Source organism: Lontra canadensis, unplaced genomic scaffold, assembly GCF_010015895.1.
Source record: "Lontra canadensis isolate GAN:19392208 unplaced genomic scaffold, GSC_riverotter_1.0 scaffold75, whole genome shotgun sequence".
Classification (NCBI taxonomy): domain Eukaryota; kingdom Metazoa; phylum Chordata; class Mammalia; order Carnivora; family Mustelidae; genus Lontra; species Lontra canadensis.
Genome location: NW_022631069.1, coordinates 5,550,825 through 5,566,707, shown reverse-complemented (window position 1 = coordinate 5,566,707; position 15,883 = coordinate 5,550,825). Strand labels below are relative to the sequence as shown.

At 39.9% G+C, this 15,883-nt stretch overlaps 1 protein-coding gene and 1 pseudogene across 2 annotated transcripts in view; one reads left to right on the top strand and one right to left on the bottom strand.

The window, feature by feature from the left end:
• TRIM33 (tripartite motif containing 33) overlaps positions 1–15,883 on the bottom strand; it is a 112,136-nt gene that overhangs the window by 87,746 nt on the left and 8,507 nt on the right. The window lies entirely within an intron of this gene.
• LOC116881653 lies at positions 1,879–2,042 on the top strand (annotated as a pseudogene).

The following is a 15,883-nucleotide window of genomic DNA, read 5'->3' as shown; positions in this document are numbered from 1 at the left end:
ATATATATATATTATATACGATATGGTATATAATATATATAAATATATATATATATATATATATATATATATGTACACACACACATATTCTCCACATCCAACATGGGGCATGAATGCAGAACCCTGAGAGCAAGAGTTGCATGCTCTACCAACTGAGTCAGCCAGGCACCCCGCTGAAAAAAAAAAAAAAAATTTTTTTTTTTTCCAAAAAAATAATTTAAGGCCTGGAAATTGTCCTAAGAGCATACAGTTTTTAAAAAATAAATAAATAAAAATCCAAGAAGATTGACTTAGTCTTGGGTAAACAACAACCACCACCATCACCCCTTCCCTTCCTCCACTACCAACTCATCAAGATGGAAGCAAAACTCCAGGTAGGTATAGCCAAAAAAAGCCTCTCCCACTAGCTCCAAGTCAAGGGCTACAATACACTGCCTAACAGGGGAGGCCACGAGCATCTCTCTCCCCAGAGCTCTGGATTGCAAATGCTAAACTCAAGGCAGTGTGGCCAGGAGGTCATGAGCTTCCTTCCTCCACACTAACTCAATTCACTGGGCACAGTTCTATCCCAGGCATGGCCGGAGAAAAATACTGGGGCAACTGGATCACTTGTTGGGAGAACAAAGGGTTTCCATGCCTAAAAGGCAAGCCAATAAGACCAGAGGCTACTGTACCCCATCTAGCACCCTGTTCATACAGCAGGGATTTCACCCCTAGAAGTGAGCCACTAGCCCCACCTACAGTTCCAGAGGAGTGGCCCAAGAGAATTTGCCCAGGAGATGCAGACACTAACACGAGGACCCCCAAGCTCTTCCCAATAGGAATGACCTTATTTGGAGTGTACAAAAGTTTAACCCTAGGGGCATTCTTAAAAATAGAGGAAATTTTGATGGCAATTAAGAGGAAGCTGGTAGCTCCACGAGCACAACAAGCTAAACCACAGGCCAGCTAGTTTATGAGAGACCCAAGGAACCTAAAAAGGAATGTTCCTGGGGTCATAATAAAATCTCAAAGATTAACCTCCAAAACTACCTGGGAAAGGAGTCTGAATTTAATTACAATGAACTGTAAAAAAAAAAAAAAAAAAAAAAAAAAAAAGGATATGTTCTAAGCCGCTGTCAAAAACAATAGGTAACGAGACCCCAATTAGTGAAGCCTAATAGCTTTGTGTGATACTACCCGTTTACCAGAGATCAGGGAAATTGTTAAAAAGCACCCTCCTAAAACCATGATATCCCAGGGTGACTATATATGCCCAAGGTTATGCCCTCTGACAAGAAACATCAGAGGCTTCACACTGCAGTGGAAAATAGACCTCATTTCACAAATTATCTAGTCAAGTCACTACACAGACAATACCACAACAACTGTCATCCCTGAGAGTGGGGAATATCAGTTTCACAAAAAAAAAAAAAAAAACACAGAAATGGAAAAGTGGAAAAACAAAGGATAAGAAGCTTAGAGAAAAGAAAAGGCAAAATGGTAGGCATAAATCCAACTATATCAACAGTAACGTTAAACGTGAATGGTTTCAAAAATCCAACTAAGGGACAAAGATTGCCAGGCTCTATTTAAAAAAAACAAAAACAAAAACAAAAGGACAACATAGACAACCCAACAATGCACATACACAAAAGAACACAATTTAAATTCGAATATATCAGAAGAGCATGTGACTCAATCTCCTGGTTGTGAGTTTGAGCCCCACATTGCGTGTGCAGCCTACTTTAAATAAAAAATTAAAAGAAAGCCTGTTTCTAGAGTATAGATTTTGACACTTAGAAAGTTTATTTCTAAGTATTTTGGGTTGGGTTTTTGGGGGTTTTTTTGTTTTGTTTTGTTTTGTTTTGTATTTTGGTTTGTTCTAATGCTATTGTCAGTTTTGCACAGTGGCAGTATCGTAGCCAATGAGGTTTATCCAAGGCGCGATTATTGCTAATTGAAATTGTTTTCTTACACTTTTTGGGATTATCCATCATTTCACATTCATTTTTCATTCACTGCATAAAAATACAATGGAGTTTTGTACATTGATCTTTCATTCTTCATCAGATTCTGGGAATTAAGAGGCAGATATCTTTGGAGGGCCATTCTTTTTTTTTTTTTTTAACCTTATTAAAAAAATTTATTTGGGAGTGAGAACACAAGCAGGGGGAGGGACAGAGGGAGAAGGAGAAGCAGACTCCCCACTGAGCAAGGAACCTGATGTGGGGCTTAAATCCCAGGACCTTGAGATCATAAGCTGAGCGGAAGGCAAATGCTTAACTAACTAAGCCACCCAGGCACCCCGGAGGGCCATTATTCTGCTCCACATCCAACGTGAGGCTCAAACTCACAACCTTGAGAGATAAAGAGTTGCAAGAGGGCTACTGACTGAACCAGTCAGGTGCCCCAACAGACTCATAATTATAGAGAACCAACTAACTGATGGTTACTAGAAAAGAGGAGGTGTGGAGGAATGGGTTAAATGGGTAATAGGGATTAAGGAATGTCACTTGTCATAATAATAACAGGTGATATGTGGAACTGCTGAATCACTATACTGTACACCTGAAACTAACGTAACACTTATTAACTGACTTTGAGTTAGGCAATGGGTTTTTTAGATATGGCATCAAACACAAGAGCACTAAATAAAAAGTATATTGGACTTCATCAAAATTTGGCTTCAGCACAAAACTTCAGTGCTGCCAATACTATGAATGTAATTAACGACAATGAGTTGTACACTTAATAATGGGTGAAATAGCAAAACATGTTAAATATTTTTTCAATAATAAAAGTTAAAAAAAGAACTGCAACATGCCCGTAGATTAAATCTTTAAAAAAAAAAAAAAAAGTTAGGGCGCCTGGGTGGCTCAGTGGGCTAAAGCCTCTGCCTTCAGCTCAGGTCATGATCCCAGGGTCCTGGGATAGAGTCCCGCATCGGGCTCTCTGCTCGGCGGGGAGCTTGCTTCTTCCTCTCTCTCTGCCTGCCTCTCTGCCTACTTGTGATCTCTGTCAAATAAATAAAATCTTATAAAAATATATATATAAAAAAATAAAAAGTTAAACAATAGCAACATGTTCAAAAGTTTGTGTGGCAAACAATACCACCAAAAAACTGAAAGACAATCTACAAAGAGGATACATGCAAATCAGAAATGAAAATATACTATCCAGAACATACAAAAACTGTCAATAATTTTAAGTAATCCAAGTAAACAATGAGCAAAAATCATTTCTTCAAACATTTCTTCAAAGAAGGCATACAAATACAATAAGCATGAGAAGATGTTCAACATCCTTAGCCATCAGGAAAATACAAGTCAAAACCACAATGAATATGACCTTCAACACACCAGAATGGCTCTAATTTAAAAAGATGTAATCATGGTACAGCCACGGGCCCCTGGGTGGCTCAGTCAGTTAAGCATCTGCCCTTCAGTTCAGGTCATGATCTCAGGATCCTGTGATCCGGTCCTGCACTGGGCTCCCTGCTCAGTGGGGAGTCTGCTTCTCCCTCGCCCTCTGCCCCTCCCCCTGCTCGTGTGCATGTGCATGCTCTGTCAAATAAATAAATAAAATCTTTAAAAAAATAATATATACCACATGATCCAATAATTCCACCACTAGGTATTTACCCAAAGAAAACAAAAACACTAATTGGGAAAAGATAGATGCATCCCTATGTTTACTGCAGTATTGTTTACAGTAACTAAAACATAAAAGCAACCCAAATGTCTGATAGATGAATGGATAAAGAAGATTTGGCATGTGCACATGCATGCACGTGCAAGGGCGCGCGCGCGCGCACACACACACACACACACACAGACGAATATTACTCACTCATAAAAAAGGATAAGATCTTTCCATTTACAACAACGTGAATGCACCTAGAGGGCATTATGCTAAATGAAAGAAGTCAAACAGAGAAAGACCAACACCGTATGATTACACTTACTATGTAATCTAAAAAACAAACAAAAAAGCAGAATCAAACCTATAACTACAGAGAACAAAGTGATGGTTGCCAGAGGGGAGAAGGATGGAGGGGTCAGGCAAAATGGGTGAAGGGAAGGAAAAGAATACAGGCCTCCCCATTATGGAATGAGTAAGTCACAGGTATAAATGACATTATGGAATGAATGAATCACTGGAATAAAAGATACAGCACAGGTAAAAGTTAACAGTATTGTAATAGCACTGTATGGTGACAAATGGTAGGCCGCTACATTTGTGGTGAGTACAGCATAACCTAAAAACTTGTTGAATTACTAGGTTATACAACTGCAAACTAACGTAACGTATGTCAACTATACTCAAATTAAAAAATAAGACATAATAACTGTTGGCAAGATTACAGAAAAATTGAAACCCTCATACACACTGCTGATGGGAATATAAAATGGTAGAGCCACGTTGTAAAGTTTTGGCAGTTCCTCAAAAAATGAAATGTGGTTACTGTATAACCCAGAAATTCAACTCCTAGATATATATATACACACACATACATACGCACACACAAAAAGATAAAAACATATGGTTCATGCAAAGCCTTGTACAAAAAAATGGTCACAGCAGCATTATTCGTTAAGAGTCAAAAAAGAGAAACAATTCAAATATCCACCAACTGATGAATAGGTAAATAAAATATTGTATAGACATAAAATAGAGTATTATTCAAGCCTTAAAAAAAAATGTACTGACACACTACAGCCATGTCTGAACTTTGAAAACTTTGTGCTAAATGAAAGAAGCAAACCACAAAAGACCACACATTCTTTCTATGATCCCATTTATATAAAATGTCCAGAATAGGCAAATCTGTAAAGACAGAAAGTAAATCAGTGGTTGTCTGGGGGATGGTAGTGAGGGTAAATAGGGAACGGACACTAATGGGTAGGGTTTTTTAAGGGGGTAATAAAAATGCTCTAAAATTGACTGTGGTTGCTCAACTCCACAAATACACTAAAAACAGCTGAACTGCATACTTCCAATATATGAATTACATGCTTTGTGAATTATATCTCAATAAAGTCCTTACATATTTCTAACGAGTGGCTCCATTAGCATCAGATCGAAGAGATTTCAGAAAAAAAACAAAAGATCATCTCCAAGATAATTAGAGAGACAGCGAGCACACAAGCAGGGGTAGAGGCAGAGGGAGAGGGAGAAGCAGACTTCCCACTGAGCAGGGAGCCCGATGTGGGGCTCGATCCCAAGACCCTGGGATCATGACCTGAGCCGAAGGCAGACACTGAACGGACCAAGCCACCCAGGCCATCCCTCCAAGATACATTTTTAAATGAAAAAATTAAAAGTTGCCATTTACACAAAATAATTTTTATTCATACTTATATAGGGTCAGGTCTTATTATTCACAGCAGTTATATTCTATAAAGCTGCTACAAAAAAACAAAATTACTGAATACTGAATCATCACGAGGGGACATACAGGGTTAGATTCCTGCAAGCCTCTGATCCCAAGATTTTTATCAACCAATTAACATATAAGCTTGTTTTATGTATATTTCTGTTTAAACACACTTTAGTATATATACTCAGTTCACTAACAGTGAATTCAGCTAATAGCAGTATAATGCCAATCACAATATATAAGGCTTATACCTAAGATGTATTTTCTCCATAAAGCACACAGACTTCTTGAAGGTAGGAATACTAAAGCACTTCAGCTTTATGCTTGGGGGGTCATTTTAAACAGTGAAATCACCAACAAAAAGTACTAAAATGAGAAAAACAGCACACAATAAACCACAAGAAGGATATTAGTTTCCAATCTGAGAGCTGAAAGGCCACAACACCACCTTGTTCTACCTCACCTGTGGTAAAGTATATACAGAATTTGCCATTTTAACCATTTTCATGTACCCAGTTCTGTAGCATTAATTACATCCACAATGTTGTGCAATCACCACCACCACCAAAATGTTTTCCAAAGTGGCACCACCATTTAACATTCACACCAGCAATGTACAAGGGTTCAAATTTCTCCGATTCCTTGCCAACACTTTCTGATTTATTAGAGCCATTGTTGTAGATGTAAAAGGGTATTTTGTGGTTTTGATTTACAACTCTAGTAACTAATGACCTTGAACATATTTTTATCTGCTTATTGGCCACGTGTTTAGCTTCTTTGGAGAACTGTCTACTCAAATCTTTGGGTCATTCGATTGGAGTCTTTGTCTTTATTGTTAGGTTGTAAGTATTCTTTATGGATTCTAGGTACTGGACTCTTTTCTGATATATAACCAAGAAATACCTTCTCCCATTTCAACTTCTTGAAAATATTCTTTGATGTACAAAAAAAATTTCTAAGATTTAATTTCTTTATTTGACAGAAAGAGAAAAAGAGAGCACCAGCAAGGGGATCAGCAGAGGGAAAGAGAGAAGCAGGCTCTTTGCTGAACAGGGAGCCCAATGCAGGGCTTGATCCCAGCACCCTGGGATCATGACCTGAGCTGAAGGCAGCTGCTTAACCAACTGAGTCACTTAACCAACTGAGTCATTCAGGCACCCCTGATGTACAAAATTTTAATTCTGATGCAGTACAATTTGTCAATTTTTGTTGTTCATGATTTTAGTAGCATATCTGAAAATCTGCCAATACCAAAATAATGAAGATTTAGTCCTATGTTTTCTTTTAAGAGTTTTATGGGTTTAGCTTTTATATTTATATTTTTAAACCATTTGGAATTAATTTTTTTATCTGGTATGAGGAAGGAGTCGAACTTCATTCTTTCGCATGTGGGAAACCCACTGTCCCAACATCATTTGTTGAAAAAAAACTCCTTTCCTCCACTAAATGGATTTGGCAACCTTGTCAAACATCATTTGGATGGGGCACCTGGGTTGCTCAGTTAAACAACTGCCTTCTGCTCAGGTCATGATCCCAGGGTCCTGGGATGGAGCCCCACATCGGGCTACTGCTTCTCTCCCTCTGCCTGGCACTCCCCCTGCTTGTGTACTTGTTTTCTCACTCACCTGTCAAATAAATAAAAATCTTTAAGGAAAAAAAAAAAATCAGGGGCACCTCGGTGGCTCAGTGGATTAAGCCTCTGCCTTCAGCTCAGGTCATGGTCTCAGGAGTCCTGAGATACAGCCCCGCATCGGGCTCTCTGCTCAGCAAGGAGCCTGTTTCCCCCTCTCTCGGCCTGTCTCTCTGCCTACTTGTGATCTCTCTGTCAAATAAGTAAATAAAATCCTTAAAAAAAGAAAAAAAAATCATTTGGATAAGGGCATCTGCGTGGCTCAGTTGGTTAAGCAACTGCCTTCAGCTCAGGTCATGATCCCCAGGTCCTGGGATAAGAGCCCCACATCAGGCTCCCCACTCAGCTGGGAACCTGCTTCTCCCTCTCTCTCTGCTGTTCCCCCCTGCTTGTACTCTCTTGGTTTCTCTCTGTCAAATAAATAAAATATTTTTTAAAAATTATTTAGATATACTGGAAGAAAAAATAAACTATTAACACATGTTGTATGTTGGAGGTGATAGGAACTGAATGAGGACAAAGAGTGGGAGGGAGACTTTTCACAATTTAATTTTGTATACTTTAACTTGTAAGCCATGTGAATGTACTACTTATTCAAAAGCCAAATTAAATTCTGGTTTTAAAAACACAATTATTTGGCAAGCCACAGAATAGGATGTATATCTGACAAAGCATGCTTAGAATATATAAAGAATTCTACAAAAGCACTGGAGAAAAGGCAGATAACCCACAGGACAAAAACACAGGTACAACTTGAACAGGCACATCATAATAAAAGATATCCAAAGGCCAATAAACATAAAAAAGGATGTTTAATTTTATTGATCATCATGGAAATGCAAATTAAACTATAATGTTATACCACTACACACCCATAAGAATGGCTAAAATGTTAAAGACAGGTAATACCAGGTATTATTAGTAAGAGTATATAGCAACGAAAATCTCAAACACTGCTGGTAGAAGAGTAAATTGATATAATCACTTCAGAAAACTGGCAATATCTAGTAAAGCCGAACTTATGTGCAGCTTTATTATGACACAGCACGTCCACTCTAATATACATAACCAAGAGAAAATGTGTGCATATATTCAAGAAATATGTTAAAAGTGACTCAGTCAGTTAGTGTCAGACTCTTGGTTTCAGCTCAGGTCACGATCTTGGGGTTGTGGGATCCAGCACCACCTCAGGCTCAGCACTTATTGCAGTCTGCTGAGATTCCTTTCTTCACCCTCTCCCTCCGCTCCTCCCCACCCTGTACACACGCTCTCTTTCAAATAAATAAAATCTTTCCAAAAAAAATTTTTAAAAGAGAGATGTAAAGTAGAGCTTCATTAACACATTCATAATAGTTAAAAATTAGGGGTGCCTGGGTGGCTCAGTTAAGTGTCTGCCTTCAGCTCAGGTCATGATCCCAAGGTCCTCGGATCAAGCCACTGGGATCAAGGCCCACAACAGGCTCCCAGCTCAGCAGGGAGTCTGCTTCTCTCTCGGCCTCCCAACCGCCCCACCGTTCATGCTCTTTCTCTCTCAAATAACTGAAAGTTTTTTTTTTAAAGATTTAATTTATTTACTTGACAGAGATCACAAGTAGGCAGAGAGGCAGACAGAGAGAGAGGAGGAAGCAGGCTCCCTGCAGAGCAGAGAGCCCAATGTGGGGCTCGATCCCAGGACCCTGGGATCATGACCTGAGCTGAAGGCAGTGGCTTTAACCCACTGAGCCACGCAGGCGCCCCCGAAATAACTGCAAGATTTTTTAAAAAGTAAAAAACTGGGGCACCTGGGTGGCTCAGTGGGTTAAGCCTCTGCCTTCAACTCACATCGTGATCCCAGGATCCTGGGATGGAGCCCTGCATCGGGCTCTCTGCTCAGCGGGGAGCCTGCTTCCTCCTCTCTCTCTCTCTCTCTCTCTCTCTCTCTCTGCCTGCCTCTCTGCCTACTTGTGATCTCTGTCTGTCAAATAAATAAAATCTTAAAAAAAAAAAAAAAAGAGTTTGCCTTCTGCTCAGGTCATGATCCCAGGGTCCTGGGATCGAGTCCCAAATAGGGCTCCCTTATCATCGGGGAGTCTGCTTCTCTCTCTCTGCCTGCCACTCCCCCTGTTTTGTGCTTTCTTTCACTGACAAACAAAATAAATAAAATCTTTTTTTTTAAGATTTTATTTATTTATCTGACAGACAGAGATCACAAGTAGGCAGAGAGGCAGACAGAGAGAGAAAGGGGGGAAGCAGGCTCCCCGATGAGCAGAGAGCCCGATGCGGGGCTCGATCCCAGGACCCTGGGACCATGACCTGAGCAGAAGGCAGAGGCTTTAACCCACTGAGCCACCCAGGCGCCCCAATAAATAAAATCTTTAAAAAAAAAAAAAAGGCGTTACATTTGAAATCTACTTTTCTTGTTCAAAATGATAGGTACACACATGTAATTAAAAAAGATTTTTTTATGGGCTGCCTGGGTGGCTCAGGGGGTTAATAAGCCTCTGCCTTCAACTCAGGTCATGGTCTCAGGGTCCTGGGATCGAGCCCCGCATCGGGCTCTCTGCTCAGCAGGGAGCCTGCTTCCCCCTCTCTCTGCCTGCCTCTCCACCTACTTGTGATCTTTGACTGTCAAATAAATTTTAAAAACCTTAAAAAAAAATTTTGTGTGTGTCATGCAACAGCCACACATATGCCTAACAAGTTGTAACTGCATCACTGCAATTTGTAGTGCACCACACAGAAGCACAAAGCAATGAGTACACATAGTCCTTGTCACTAGTCATTTGCCACTGTAGTGTGAAAGCAGTTAGAAAATACATGAACACTCAGCTGTGTTCCAAAAATTTTATTTATAAACACAAACTCAAACTTCACGTAACTTTCACATGTCATAAAATATTCTTTTGATTCTTTTCAAAACACTTAAAAATGTAAAAATCATTCTTAGCTCATCAGTCATACAGAAACAGGCAGCAGGCTAGATTCGGCCCTTAGGCCATAGTTTGCCAACGCTTGGTCTAAAGTGAAGTGCAGGGGCGCCTAGGTGGCTCAGATGGTTAAGTGTCTGCCTTCAGCCCTCAGAATCCTGGGACGGAGCCCCGTATCAGGCTCCCTGCTCAGGAGGAAGCCTGTTTCCCCCTCTCTCTCTGCCTGCCTCTACCTACTTGTGATCTCTCTCTCTCTGTCAAATAAATAAATAAAATCTTAAAAAAAAAAAAAGGTGAAGTCCAACAATTAACAAACACGGAACCCTCAATCAGAATTGTAGTGCCTCACGCAAGCAGGAAGAGAACCAAGGATTATCCACTGAAGAAGCCTCTAAGACAAAAAGATCAAGATATCAAGGAAAAGTTAAGAAATAAAGTCAAGGAGGTCTTTCAGAACATCAGCTGCAGAAGAAAACAAAGAGAAGGAAGACCTAAGAAAAAAGACAGGAGAGAGTATGACCCCTCAAAGGCTAACATCCAAATAGTAACAGTTCCAGAAAGACTAGAGGGAGAGGAAAAGGAGGGATCCTTATTTAAAATAAATAAATAAGTAAATTTAAAATTTGGGGGGCTTCAGTCATTAAGCATCTGCCTTTGGCTCAGGTCATGATCTCAGGGTCCTGGGATCAAGCCCTGCATTGGGCTTCCTGCTCAGTGGGGAGCCTTCTTCCTCCTCTCCCACTCCCCCCTGTTTGTGTTCCCTCTTTCTCACTGTGTCTTTTTCTGTCAAATAAATAAAATTTTTTAAAAAATAAAGTTTAAAATTTTGTTATTATAAATAAAGATTATGAGACTAACAGAAAAAGCACAGTAAACTTTTAAAAAACCAATAAAAAAAAGAGGGAAAATAATCAATAGAGACACATGCTATATCTAAGAACAAGGGGCGCCTGGGTGGCTCAGTGGGTTAAAGCCTCTGCTATCAGCTCAGGTCATGATCCCAGCGTCCTAGGATTGAGCCCGGCATCGGGCTCTCTGATCAGCAGGGAGCCTGCTTCCCCGCTCCTCTCTCTCTGCCTGCCTCTCTGTCTACTTGTAATCTCTGTCAAATAAATAAATAAAATCTTAAAAAAAAAAAAATTACAATGATGGGGCCTCTGGAGGGCTCAGTCAGTTAAGCGTCTGCCTTCAGCTCAGGTCATGATACAGGGTCCTCAGATCCAGCCCCAAATCGGGGTTCCTCCTTGGCAGGGAGTCTGCTTCTCCCTCTGCCTTCCCTCCTGCTTATGCTCTCTCTCTCTCTCTCTCTCAAATGAGTATTTTTTTAAAATTAAAAAAAAAAAAAAAAAAAAAAAAAACAAAACAAAAAAAAGGTTAAACAGATATTAAAAGGTTCCAGAGGGGCACTGTTGGCGGAGCATGTTAACTCTTTATCTAGGGGTCACAAATTCAAGCCCCACACTGGGTATAGAGATTACTTAAAAATTATAAAAAAAAAAAAAAAATTTGAGGGGGCGCCTGGGTGGCTCAGTGGGTTAAAGCCTCTGCCTTCTGCTCAGGTCATGATCTCAGGGTTCTGAGATCGAGCCCTGCATCGGGCTCTCTGCTCAGCAGGGAGCCTGCTGCTCTCTCTCTGCCTGCCTCTCTGCCTACTTATGATCTCTCTCTGTCAAATAAATAAATAAAATATTAAAAAATTTTGTTTTTGTTTAAATCTTAAAAAGTTCCAGGAAGAGGTAAATAAAACAAACAAAACCCAACTGGAGTCATACAAAGAAGCAAAATCAGACCAGTATCACCAACAATGATTTCTTAAAATATTGGAAAAGAGGTTATCTTCAAAGTTCTGAGAAAAAAAAAATTTTTAACCTAAAATTTCATATCCAGTCAAGCTCCCACTTAAGTAGAAGAATAAAATAAAAAGAACATTGGGGAGCCCGGGTGGCTCAGTCAGTTAAGCACCTGCATTCGGCTCAGGTTATGATCCCAGGATCCTGGGATAAGAACCCCACATCAGGCTCCCTTCTCAGTAGTGGCCAGCTTCTCCCTCTCCCTGCCGCTCTCTTCTCTGTCAAATAAATAAATAAAATCTTTAAAAAAAATAAAAGAGAACATCAAAAATGCAAAGGTCAGGGACCACCTGAGAGCCTCAGTTGAGTATCTCCAACTCTTGGTTTTGACTTAGGTCATGATCTCAGAGTCTTAAGATCCAGTCCTGCATCTGACTACATGCTCGGCAGGGAGTCTGCTTGAGATTCCCTCTCTCCCTCTGCCCCTCCCCCACTTCCATCTCAAATAAATAGATAAATCTTAAAAAAAAAAAAAAAGCAAAGGCTCTAGGCACCTGGATGGCTCAGCTGGTGGAGGGTGCAACTCCTGATCTTGCAGTTGTGGGTTCAAGACCCATGTTGAGTATAGAGATTACTTAAAAATAAAATCTCTAAAAAAAAAATAAATAAATAAAATAAAATAAAATAAAATCTCTTAGGATGCCTGGGTGGCTTAGTTGGTTAAGCAGCTACCTTCAGCTGAGGTCATGATCCCAGCGTCCTGGGATCGAGTCCCACATCGGGCTCCTTGCTCGGCAGGGCGCCTGCTTCGCCCTCTGACTTTGCCTGCCCCTCTGTCTGCCTGTGCTCGCTCTCCCTCTCTCTCTCTCTAATAAATAAATAAAAATCTTTAAAAAAAAATCTATTTTTTTTTATTTTTTAAAGATTTTTATTTATTTATTTGACAGACAGAGATCACAAGTAGGCAGAGAGGCAGACAGAGAGAGAAGGAGGGGAAGCAGGCTCCCCACTGAGCAGAGAGCCCAATGGGGGGTTCGATCCCAGGACGCTGGGATCATGACTTGAGCCAAAGGCAGAGGCTTTAACCCACTGAGCCACCCAGGCGCCCCTAAAAATAAAATTTCTTTGAAAAAAAGCAAAGGATCAAAAATTTTATTCTCAACGATCTTTCTTAGGATGAAGAAACAGGGAACAAACAAAGGACGAAAACATGAGAGGCTAGGGATGTACACGGTAATTAAAACCAAGACACTTAGGCTTGAATAATTATACCCTTAGTTGGAAAGGTGCATAAGCAAATAATAATAGTAAAAATTTAAAAAATAAATAAATCTTGGAGCATCTTGGTGGCTCAGTAGATAGGGAGTCTGTCTTCAGTTCAGGTCATGATCCCAGAGCCCCGCCTTAAGACTCTCAGGGAGTCTGCTTCTCCCTCTGCCCCTGTTCCTGTGTGCTCTCTCTCAATCACTCTCTCTCAAATTAACAAATATTTTTTAAATAAAATAAAATAAATCTGATCAATAACATAGAAATTAAGTTGCCTGGCACTGCCTGGGTTCAAAGGAAGGAAAATTTTTTCCTGAGAATTTCCAAATACAGGTAAGCCTATAAAGTAAAGTACACCCTAAATCAACATCTGGCGGTTCTACAAAATGTCAAACTGAAAACTAACTTGTGATTTTGCATTGGTGGCACCTCACAGAAGCAAAGGCAAAATATTCTTCAGAGACTGGTTCCCACAAACCAAGTCTGGCAAGTTTCATAAACAACATAGCCCTGGTAAACATGCTCACAGTCCCAAACTATAAAACACTGGTAGACAGCACCTACTGTGATCAAGAGTAAGAAGAATCAGGGCGCCTGGGTAGCTCAGTTGGTTAAGCAAATGCCTTCCACTCAGGTCATGATGCTAGAGTCCTGGGATCAAGTCCCACATCAGGCTCCCTGCTTGGTGGAGAGTCTACTTCTCCCTTTGACTCTCTCCCCTCTCATGCTCTTTCTCTCACTCTCTCTCAAGTAAATAAATCTTTAAAAAAAAAAAAAAAAAAAAAAAAGAGGGGCGCCTGGGTGGCTCAGCGGGTTAAAGCCTCTGCCTTCGGCTCAGGTCATGATCCCAGGGTCCTGGGATCAAGCCCCACATTGGGCTCTCTGCTCAGCAGGGAGCCTGCTTCCCTTCCTCTCTCTCTGCCTGTCTCTCTGCCTACTTGTGATCTCTCTCTGTCAAATAAATAAATAAAATCTTAAAAAAAAAAAAAAGAGTAAGAAGAACCAAGCAGTAGTAAAATAATACCTCAAGAATAAGAATCACATGATTCTAAAATGAGTAAGAGCAGAGCACTTGGGTGGCTCAGTTGGTTAAGCATCCCACTCTTGCCTCCGGCTCAGGTCAAGCCGTGGGAGATCCAACCCCACGTCGGGCTCTGCCCTCAGCACAGAGTCCACTTCAGATTCTTACTCCCTCTCCCTCCTCCTTTGTTCCTTCCTGCTTGCTCTGTGTGTGTCTCTCTAAAAGTAATTTTTTTTTTAATGTGTGAGAGCAAAAAGTCAACATCAGTGAAGATCTTGAAGATGAACAAGGTATATGTGGAAGAGACTGAAATTACCTAAATGAATAACAAAGCTTAATGCTTATTATAAAGCTACAGTAAAAGGGAAAAAAAAAAAGAGGGAAAAAAGTCGAGCGTATTAGTTATCTATTGCTGCATAACAAATTACCCTCAAACTTAGTGGCTTAAAACAACACATCATCTCAGTTTCTTTGAGTCAGGAATTTGGGAGTGACTTGGCAAGTAGTTCTGGCTCAGGGCCTCTAACAAGGCCACAGCGATAATGTAAGCCAAAACTGCAATCATCTGAAAACCTGACCATGCTGGAGAATCCACTTCCAAAGTGGCTCATTCACATGACTAGCAAACTGGTGCTGGATGTTGGCAGAAGGCCTCAGTTCCTATCCACTTGGGCCTCTTTACAGGATTGCCACAGTGTCAACTGTTTTCATCTAGAATAAGGGAACCAAAGAGTGAGGAAAAGGCTGTGTGCCTTTAATAACCTAGCTTCAGAAGTCACTGTTTAATTCTACTGTATTCTCTTGGTCACCCAGAGCAGTTCCAAGTCACTATAGTGGAGACTCTAGAATGTGATACCAGGAGAGAGGTACACTGGGGCCATCTTGGAGGCTAGCTACCACACCAAGCCATAGGAGGCTTAGAATAAATCTTCACTTTACATAATCAACAAAGGATCAGTATACAGAACTTATCAAAATCCTTGTAAATCAAAATTTTTTAAAATGTGAGCAAGCTAAAGAAAAACAGAAGGCATAAAGACAAATAATTCACAAAAGTACAACATAAATTGCATATAATAAGCATTCAAAAAGTATTATTCATTAGTACCATATAATTCCTGCTATTCACCTATCCCTAAGGCACAGGCTTCAAACATTTTCCTAAGAATGATACATCTAATGTTCATTCAATCCATGGTTTTCTTTTTCCCCCACTTCCCTTTGGGACTAATGTCCATTCCAGAAGCTGTGTTGTGGCCAGAAACTGCCAGAGGTGCAGTTAGGTAACGTATCGAACACCATGAACCCAACTCTGAACCTGGCCTCAGGAAAGTAAAGTGATAGATCTCAGTCAACCTGTCATAAATATGAAAAAATAATATAAAATCAAGAGACTTATAGTGAGCTCTTTAAAAAATGTCAACTTCAGTTATTCAGTATGAACATAAGAATTTGCCACCTTCCACTAGCCTATGATCTGACATTCTTCCCAACAACTACATTATCATTTTCTTATTGTCCTTCTTTGGTCTCAGGATCTGTTTATTGCTATTACACTACTGAGGATCTCACAGAGCTTTTGTTTAGATGGGTTTATCCATCAATATGTATAATATTAGAAATAAAAACTGAGAATTTTAGAATATTAATATTGTAAGAGTTGATAACATTTCATTTAATTGAAATTAAAGGGTCTGTTAGTTCCTGTAAAAATAAAACCACTGCATGTTTAAACAACAATTTTATGAGAAATAACTATATTTTCCAAAACAAAAAGGTTTTGGTTAAGGGTGGCATTGTTTTTACATTTTTTTTAATCTAATGTCCGGTTTAATTAATATACTCAGATTGCTGAATATATGCTTTTGCATTTAAACTGTTGTGACTGACTGTCTTATTGAAGAATAT